This window comes from Cicer arietinum, chromosome 3 (assembly GCF_000331145.2).
Source record: "Cicer arietinum cultivar CDC Frontier isolate Library 1 chromosome 3, Cicar.CDCFrontier_v2.0, whole genome shotgun sequence".
Classification (NCBI taxonomy): domain Eukaryota; kingdom Viridiplantae; phylum Streptophyta; class Magnoliopsida; order Fabales; family Fabaceae; genus Cicer; species Cicer arietinum.
This window is the reverse complement of record NC_021162.2, coordinates 73,714,890-73,723,546: the sequence shown is the minus strand read 5'-3', so window position 1 is coordinate 73,723,546 and position 8,657 is coordinate 73,714,890. Positions and strand designations below refer to the sequence as shown.

The 8,657-nt window shown below is 26.2% G+C and overlaps 1 protein-coding gene and 3 non-coding genes across 4 annotated transcripts in view; 1 reads left to right on the top strand and 3 right to left on the bottom strand.

Moving 5' to 3' along the window:
• Positions 1-4,486: 4,486 nt before the first annotated feature.
• On the bottom strand, positions 4,487-4,569 carry LOC113785929 (small nucleolar RNA SNORD34). The gene has a single exon (XR_003472109.1). It is a non-coding gene; the product is annotated as a small nucleolar RNA SNORD34 (small nucleolar RNA).
• A 90-nt stretch (positions 4,570-4,659) lies between these two features.
• Positions 4,660-4,758, bottom strand: LOC113785917 (small nucleolar RNA R30/Z108). Its single transcript, XR_003472098.1, has one exon. It is a non-coding gene; the product is annotated as a small nucleolar RNA R30/Z108 (small nucleolar RNA).
• Positions 4,759-4,881: 123 nt separating this feature from the next.
• Positions 4,882-4,990, bottom strand: LOC113785949 (small nucleolar RNA Z107/R87). The gene has a single exon (XR_003472131.1). It is a non-coding gene; the product is annotated as a small nucleolar RNA Z107/R87 (small nucleolar RNA).
• Positions 4,991-8,573: 3,583 nt separating this feature from the next.
• CAGOLS1 (galactinol synthase) overlaps positions 8,574-8,657 on the top strand; it is a 2,353-nt gene continuing 2,269 nt past the window's right edge. Inside the window, exon 1 of the mRNA XM_073365663.1 lies at positions 8,574-8,657. This exon is cut by the window's right edge and continues 1 nt beyond it. The gene's annotated coding sequence lies outside the window, so the exon portion shown is untranslated.

Here is an 8,657-nt window from a genome sequence, read left to right as displayed (position 1 = left end):
TATATATATATATATATATATATATAATTGTTTTTGCACAAAATAATTAGTTTTTCAACCAAACTACGTCTATATTCATAACCGATTTTAAAAAATCAGATATTTAGAGTATAGTTTTTAACTAATCTATATACTTTGGATATATACTTTGGATGTGATTATCTATTTTTTTAACTAGTTGTTAGTATAATTATCTATTTTCTTATATGAGCAAAAAAAAATTATAATATTTTCTCTACAACTTTTTACATTTTTCAGAAAATTTTATCATTTGTAACTTTTTTTATCAAAATTTCTAAAAAAAAAAAAAGAAATTGAATTTTTCTCTCTCATAATTTTTTATAAAAAAACAATCTCGATTTTTTTTTTAAAACAAATGTTTTATAAAAAAACTGAATTTTGTATTTTTTTTTAAAGAAACTTTTTATGAAAATAAAAATCCTAATAAAATATTGATCGTAAAATTTGTTATGAATATAACCCGTTTTCTAATTGGTCTTAGTAAAATTAAATTATATTTGATTGATTACAAGTCTCACCTTTTATATAAGTCATTTGTCGTTCCTAACGAATTTTGAGTAGTTATGTAATTGTTATTTTGTCTTTTACTTACATTTTGATTATTGTTGGAAATGGAATTGTAGATGTATCCTACAGCATTGATACAACACATGGCATTATTCGTATTTCCGGGATAATAGATCCAAACAAGCTATTCACAGACATAAAAAGAGCTGGGAAACACGCTGAACTTCTTCATGCAGATATTGGTGCTGCTGTTGGCGGTGGCAGCGATGGTGGCGGCGGCGAACACTCTCACTCCAACATTGGGTACTATTATAGTAATAATAATGAACATAATGTAGGATATGGAAATTTGGTACCTAGTTACAATGTTCAACCTCAACATGGAAATTACCAATGCAATGGTGTTTTAGTTCCTACATCAACAGCATTAGAGCCATGGCATCCTCCATCATCATCACAGCAATGTCATCTACCAACAACATACCCACAATACTATGATACAAATAATACTTGCAATATTATGTGACCAATTAATTTGTTTAAGTTTTTTTTAAATAAATTAGTTAGTATAAGTTAGTACTTTTACTATTGGTTATTGACTTCATGCATTTCATGTATCTAGTGTAATTTCTCATGTATCTTTGAAAGACATTAATAAATCTACTTCTACCCAAATACTGTTTGTGTTTTTGTTACAACCATTTTGTAATTTCATAGTCTTATTGGGGGAACATGTCAAGTAGTATTCATTTCTTCAACAAAAAAAAAAAATAGTATTCGTAATAATTTGTAGCCTCATTTGCGATCGTGATTGATAACCGTGGTAAAAGATGCACACAAAAATCAAATCATATGCCGTTTATGAAGTAATTGATTATTTTTTGGACAGAGTGAATGCAGTTCAAAATTAAATTAATTGATGAAAACTTCCATTTTGGTGTTCTCAGATTACTTGCAATTGCATAAATAAATGTATCTAGAACTCAAAGGAACTTGTAATTATGTAGTAACTCTTTTCAACATGATAAACGGTCTCACTTGGAAACATTTTTTTAATTAAAACATGATTACAAAAACTTGTGAGCATATTTATATATATATAAAAAAAATAAAGGTAGTTTAGTTACATTTTACATGTAGAGAAGTGATGAATTCCGGATTGAATTTGAGTCCTTGAGTTGTACCTACGCAAGTATATTCAAAATAGCAATGTATTGGATTAAAAAAATAATTGTTTAAAGATGAAATGATAAAAAAAAAATTATATATGATTATAAAATTTCGAATTCGAATCTAAAATATATGAAATTCAACCTAACAATATCAATATTTGTCAATTAAATTAATTATTACAGATATTGAATTAAGATTTCTAAATATGTGAAAAGTCTTTTTTTTTTGATTAATTAAGATTTCTAAATATGTGAAAAGTCTTTTTTGTTGATTAATAAAATCTTGTGGGATATTATTAATATCCACCTTTCAATTAAGATTTGGTGGTATTCAATCAAGATGTAGCGTACTATTCTCAAAAGTTGTTGATTGATTTTTTGTTATTTAATGAGAACATTTCACATTAGGATTTTCATCCATTTTTCCTTGATTTATTATTTTCTCATTTTGAATTGTGATTTTTTTATCCTAAACTATCTTATTTAGACAAAAGTTTGTCATGCTTTTACTTTGAAAGTGTTAGAAAATATAAAAAAGGAGGATTGAATTGTGTTTTGTTATTTTAAGAAATTATTTTAGTTACTTTAACAAAAAGATTTGTTATTTATCAAATCATTCAACTTATGATTATAAAATAGTTTAAGTAAAATAAAGTTGAATCATAATTAACTTAGATTAAATAACATAGTTTAGATAAAGAAGGGACATGTGCATTTTTATACTAGATCACAACAAATTATTGTTACATATAATTATCCCATAACTGAGATATTGTGTCTCAGTACAATCGATAACTTAATCCACTAGTTAAGTATAAGTATTCTTACACCTCTTCGGGTGCCTCATATGGATAAAGGATTTGTTGCAACTATCATGCTAATATACATCAGTTTCGATTTGTGGGCGTATTGCGCAAAATTTGTTTCTAGACTTCTAATTCTCATTAAGAGAATATTATACTTCAAATTCTATTTCAATTTAAGTGTATCAAACCACTTGGAGATCTTGAATCAATATTTAAAGCAAATCAACTTTTTAAGACACATATATATCTTCATAATTATTTAGTGTATATTGATTTAATAAGATAGATATCATATGATGATATTTTAAGATGATGTCGTACATTTCTTGAGTCAAATGATAAGTCTAATTATTGAATTGTTTACTTTTTCTAAATTTTGAGCTTAATTGTTTGACTTAATAAAGTTGACTTCTTGTTATAGTGTTGATTTGATGCTTTCACCAAACATCAACTAGTTTGTCAACGCATAATTCTGATAATGAGCTTGTGATACCAAATTCGGTGAACACACCTTGAAAATGCGCTTAATAGAGTCATAAACAATGTTTATATCTTAACTCTTTGAAAACTTTAGTCATAGAAAAAAGGGTCAATTGAGATAATTATTTATTTATTAGGAAATAATATTTTCTATATTAAAAAAATAGACTATTATCCTTAAGTTATTCATAATTTATTTTACGTTAAAATAAACAGTTAATAATATAATTCACTGTAAAATCCAACCAAATATCTCAATATCTTATTCATGGTAAAACCCTAACTTCTATATATCTCAATGTCTCATGTTCTTTATATTATAAAGCCTAAGGTAGAGATAGACCTCACAACGTACTCTATACTTTTCAACTATAATTCCAATTGTGTCTTGTTGGTTTAATTCAAACCAGCAATCAAATTAAATTGATTTGATTTAATTTTTAAGTTATTTAAATTTGAGCACGAATATTTAAACGAGCAATTATATTTGGATTTACATTATATCAATTTTAGTTTAAAATTTGAGTTGTTCTTAGTGTTTTTTAATTAATAATTTTAGCCTTTTTATTACTAATTATGTATCAATTTTCATACTATAAAAATTTTAATCATGTAAAAAAATTAGCTTTTTCAAAAAATATATTCGATTATTAAATCTAATATTGCCAAAGAACCAATATTGAGGTCTGGTATTTCTTAAAAATATATGAATTTTATGTCAAACCAATAGAACCAAACTAAAAAAATACCTCGTCATAGGTCCATTTTAAAGATGTAATATTGCCATAGATTGAAAATTTAGGCTAAGTATTGTCATAGGACCAATATTGAGGACTTGTATTTCTTATTCAAAATCCGGACAATGTCAACAAGCTTTTAAGAAGTTATTTAATTATGTCTGCAAATTAGTGGCGTTGTGGTAAATAGTTGAACAAATAATATAAAAACGAAATTGAATTTTATTATGATATCTTACAAAAACTTTTAAATATATTGAAATAAAATTCTATTTAATAGTAATAATTTTAGATTATAGAATTAAGGAACAGGGGAAATGATATTATCATTATTACAAACAGATAACAGTGACCATCCAAACACCTGCCACCACGCACATCGCTCCATCAGTACAACATATCATGGTCTTGAAAAAACAAATTACAACAATTCTAGGAAAATGAGAACAAAAACTACATTTCTTTATAAATGAAGAAACAACATTTTTATAATCATCTTCGAAGAAAGATTGCAAGAATTTATACATTTAAACACACTTGAACCCCGTATAACTTATAATTTTAAGATAAAATCACACAAAATTGGAATCAAGAGAAATAACAAAACGTATAAGTCCTCTAAACAACTGAAATCCAACTTGATAAACAAACTACAGAGTTAAGCAAACTTACGGGAATAATAATAACTTGAATATAAACGAATCAGACAAAATAATCATATTAAACACATAATATTTGGAAAATAAAACAAATAAATTTCGAATGAGGTCTCAGGTTATTTGAAAACATCAAATCTATAAAAGATAATCAGACAATGTAGGCAAATTAAACACATCACTGACCTCCACATAAAAAAGTAAATAAATATTGAAATAACATACAAATTAAAAATTATTCTTCGGATGGAAAGTGGAAATACTTGAAGGGATAAAATGTTCACTCAGTGGTGGCTAGATTTATTTAGGTTCGATTCTGCCTGCAATTTTCCTCAATTCAAATCAGAAGAGGGAGCTTTGTATCCTCATTGTGAACACGCTTTTCCCATAAAACACAATCCAACAAAAAAATAAAATATTGAAAATCAGAGACAAAATACTTTACAAAAAAATTAAGAGAGAAACAACAAAAATTGAAGATGAAGGTTGAAAAAATCTATGAGATCGCTCAGTTCAGCGGGGTTATCGACACGCAAAGCATTTCTCGATAGAGAGAAAGCCCTGCATTCCGGTCTGTTGAGCTTGAATTTTATGGAGTCATCATCGCGATCTCAAGATATCAAAAACAAAATTCGGAATTCATAAATAAAATCGGGAAGTAAACAATTGCAAAATTTGATGGACAATCTACAGATAAAAAAATAAAAACACTTTGATGAAAATATTGTTGTAAGCGTTAGGCAGTGATGAACGCTGCTAGCAGTTTCTGATTTTATAGGAAGAGTATTAGGGTTTCTGAGCGACAACTTCGACGCCGTCGTTTTAAAAGGCAGTACTTTCTTGTTTTTCGGGCGAATATGATTGCTGGGTCAAAGCCCACTTTGGATCAAAGCCCAAAGTTTATTAGAAGCATACTCAACCCAAACCACTAGATTTCGGAAATTTTGCCATATACTCTTAATCCTACACCTATACCCCACAATTTTTTTTAAAATGTCAAATTTATCCTTGATTTTTTTTTAATAATTAAAAAAATATCATTCGAAGATTTTGAAATAATAAATTTAATTTTTTAAATTTTTTTTGAAAACTTTAATTTATATTCCTCAGTATTGTATCATATCCAAAATCTTTAGTTTTCTTAAAGTTTTCATAACAGACTTTTTTTTTTAAATTATTTTTCAATTTCAAAAAAACATGAGAGTTAGAAGTATGTCGAAAAAATTGTCACATCATTTTCTTATGAATATTTTTAAATTTTTGGAAATTTTAGAATTTTAAATTTTTTAGAATAAATTGTATACTGAAATACTTTAAAAAAAATCAATACACGGTTTTTTTTAAAGAAAACATTATTTTTAAATTTTTGAAATATCTAATGTTTCAAATTTTTTGGTATAAGTCGTATATCGAAAATTATTATTTTAAAAAAATAATAATTTTATAGTTTTAAAAACGTGAGGGTTTCAAATTTTTCAGAGTAAATTTTTGCACTGAGAAATTTAAATAAATTTTTTCATAATGTAAGTGATGTATTGAAAAATTTGATAAAAGATTCTCTCTGACAAAAATATAATTTTGACACTAATTTATGTACCGAAAAACTAAAATGATATTGTGAATGAAAATAAAAAAATTTATTATTTATATAAAAGATAAAAATGTTATTTCATAATCTTTGTAGAAGTATGAGTATAATATAAAGAGTAGAGAATAAAATTTTCCAAGTTTTCTATGTATGATCGAGTGTAACCGGTTATTCTTGTGGGTCGGGCTGTGCATAAACGTGTGAATTATTGGTTTTAAGCCTATCCACATTAAATCCAACGTATAAAATTTAAATAGAACTCTTAGCTTAATATATTTGAACACCTCAACTTTTTCAACACTTACTCAATAGTTTTTCTTATAATTTTTCATTCCTTACATTATTATTATTATCATATCACATTATCTTTTATATTTATTTATCGGAAATGGCGATATTTTGAGGTATGAGTGTCTATGATATATTTTCAAATTAAACATTATAATATTTATAATTAGACTTATCATTTGAGGTTTGCATTTAAAAGAAGAAAAAAATAGAAAGATTTAAATTGAAAATTTTTCATACATTAGTTTCATTTTTATTGTATGTAGATTAAATGGGAAATAAACTAGTTTTTTTTTTTATGTATATATTTTTTTAATTATCCATTATACTATACATTGAAATTTATATATCAAAATGTCTTACCTTCTTTTATACTTTTAACAGGTCGCATCCCGAGTATGCGACCATCTATAAGCTTTTTATATTTTATATTTTTTATTTTAACATCTCCATGAGATTAAGATTGAAGGTTATAAATAGTCGCATCCTCATGATGCAACCTCCTGTTGCAGAAAAAAATCACCAGGTGGTTGTAAGGCGAAATGCGACATTTTGAATGTAAAAAGAAGTAAGACATTTTGATATGTAAATTTTAATGTAGGGTATAATAAATAATTAAAAAAAAAAAGATTATACATGCAAAAAGAAAAAACAAATAAACTCGCATACAAATGCAAAGTCCCGAGTTCGAACCTATAACATTGTATTCATCATAACAATTTTTACATTTGTCAGTTGAGTTAAGCTTTACAAATAAGATTACTTTCATTTAAGTCCTTATAAAAAATTATTTCAATTTTAATATACAATTTCAAAATACTTTTAATAAGATCTATGATTATATTTTATCGTTGAAGGAGACCTAATTTAAACACCAAACAAGTGTGAGTAGACATGATATTTGTTGACGGCCAAAACATGTTATATTAATAATATTTAATTTAACACTTTTAATTATTTGTGCGAGTTTTATTAGTAATTTTTAAAGAAAACAAAAAACAAAATTTTTAGAGTTTGTGTTTGGTTCAAAAGTACCAAGACGAGTTATTTTAAGAGAAGTGATAAAAATAAAACAGAAATGTGTTTGGATGAAATGAAAAGATAAATTTTTAATCGTTTTAAATTTTGATTCGAGAGAGAAAAGATAATTATTTGAAATAATTTTAAAATTATTTTATTTCATCCCATCTCCTCCAAACAAAGGGAAATGTATGTTTGTAGTTACAGAGGCTCGAACCCCTCTTGACATTTTCATTTTACACGATATGTCTTGTGTGTCTTTGGTTTGTTGGCCATTAATAATAAATAAACATCTTTGATTTATATAGCTAATTTATAGATTATTAATAAACAAGTCGACGAGATTGAGTTTAGTAGGAATAACTGACTCCCACAATGTGTCAAACGAGCTTGCCGAACCGACCTTCGAATTTGAAAAAAAAAATAGATACATTTAATATTTAATGCAACTCAAATAAGACTATTTAGAATCTACGAAAACCGATAAAGAATAATAATGAAAATGTTGTGGTAAAAAGTTATTTGTTGGTTCAATATTAATTTATATAGTAAGCCCATCAAATCTTGACTCTATCCTTGCCTTCAAATCCAAATCATTCAAAAATACAAAGGAGCAGAATCAACTTAATGAATAATTTTATTCTCCTTCTTGCTGATCCGAGAATTTAAATTAAACACATTAATTAAACAAAAATCATCTTTTCTCCAAATTCCACCAATCGAACACAATAGTACATCAATTAAAAAAAATACCCGCATATAATTATTTGACACAAATTAAGAAAATATAATAAATAAAAGATTAAAAAATAATTATATTAAATTACTGTTATAAAATCATAGATTAAAAATGATTATAAATACAAAATAAAAAATAATAAATTGAGGATTATATATATAATTTTATTAGAAAGTAGAATTATTAAATGAGATTAAAATTACATTAAAAAACAAAAAATTTAATTATTTTTCTTGCAAACATTTATTCTGGGATAATAGATAAATGGAGTAATAAACACACGAATAAAAACGAGCAGAGAGATTCTACAAGAATCTTGAGTAAACGAGGGAGTCCCAGCCGATTCCAGCGTCTTCCACAAGGTGCAAACTATTCGACCATTTCGAGAATCTTCCCACAAAAATTCCTCACTGTTGGATCATTTCGCGGTGACACGTGGATATCACACAGACCAAGATCTCCCAACTTTGCATGATCAAATGTAGCCACAATTTCATCACATCACAATCACAACTTCTTCTCCTACCAGCACCTTCATCCCTTTATTATATATATAGCAACAGCAACTCCTACCTTCCACAAATCACCTAACCAATATCAAACAAACAAACTTCCTCTTCACCATTTTCTCAAACACTTTCCC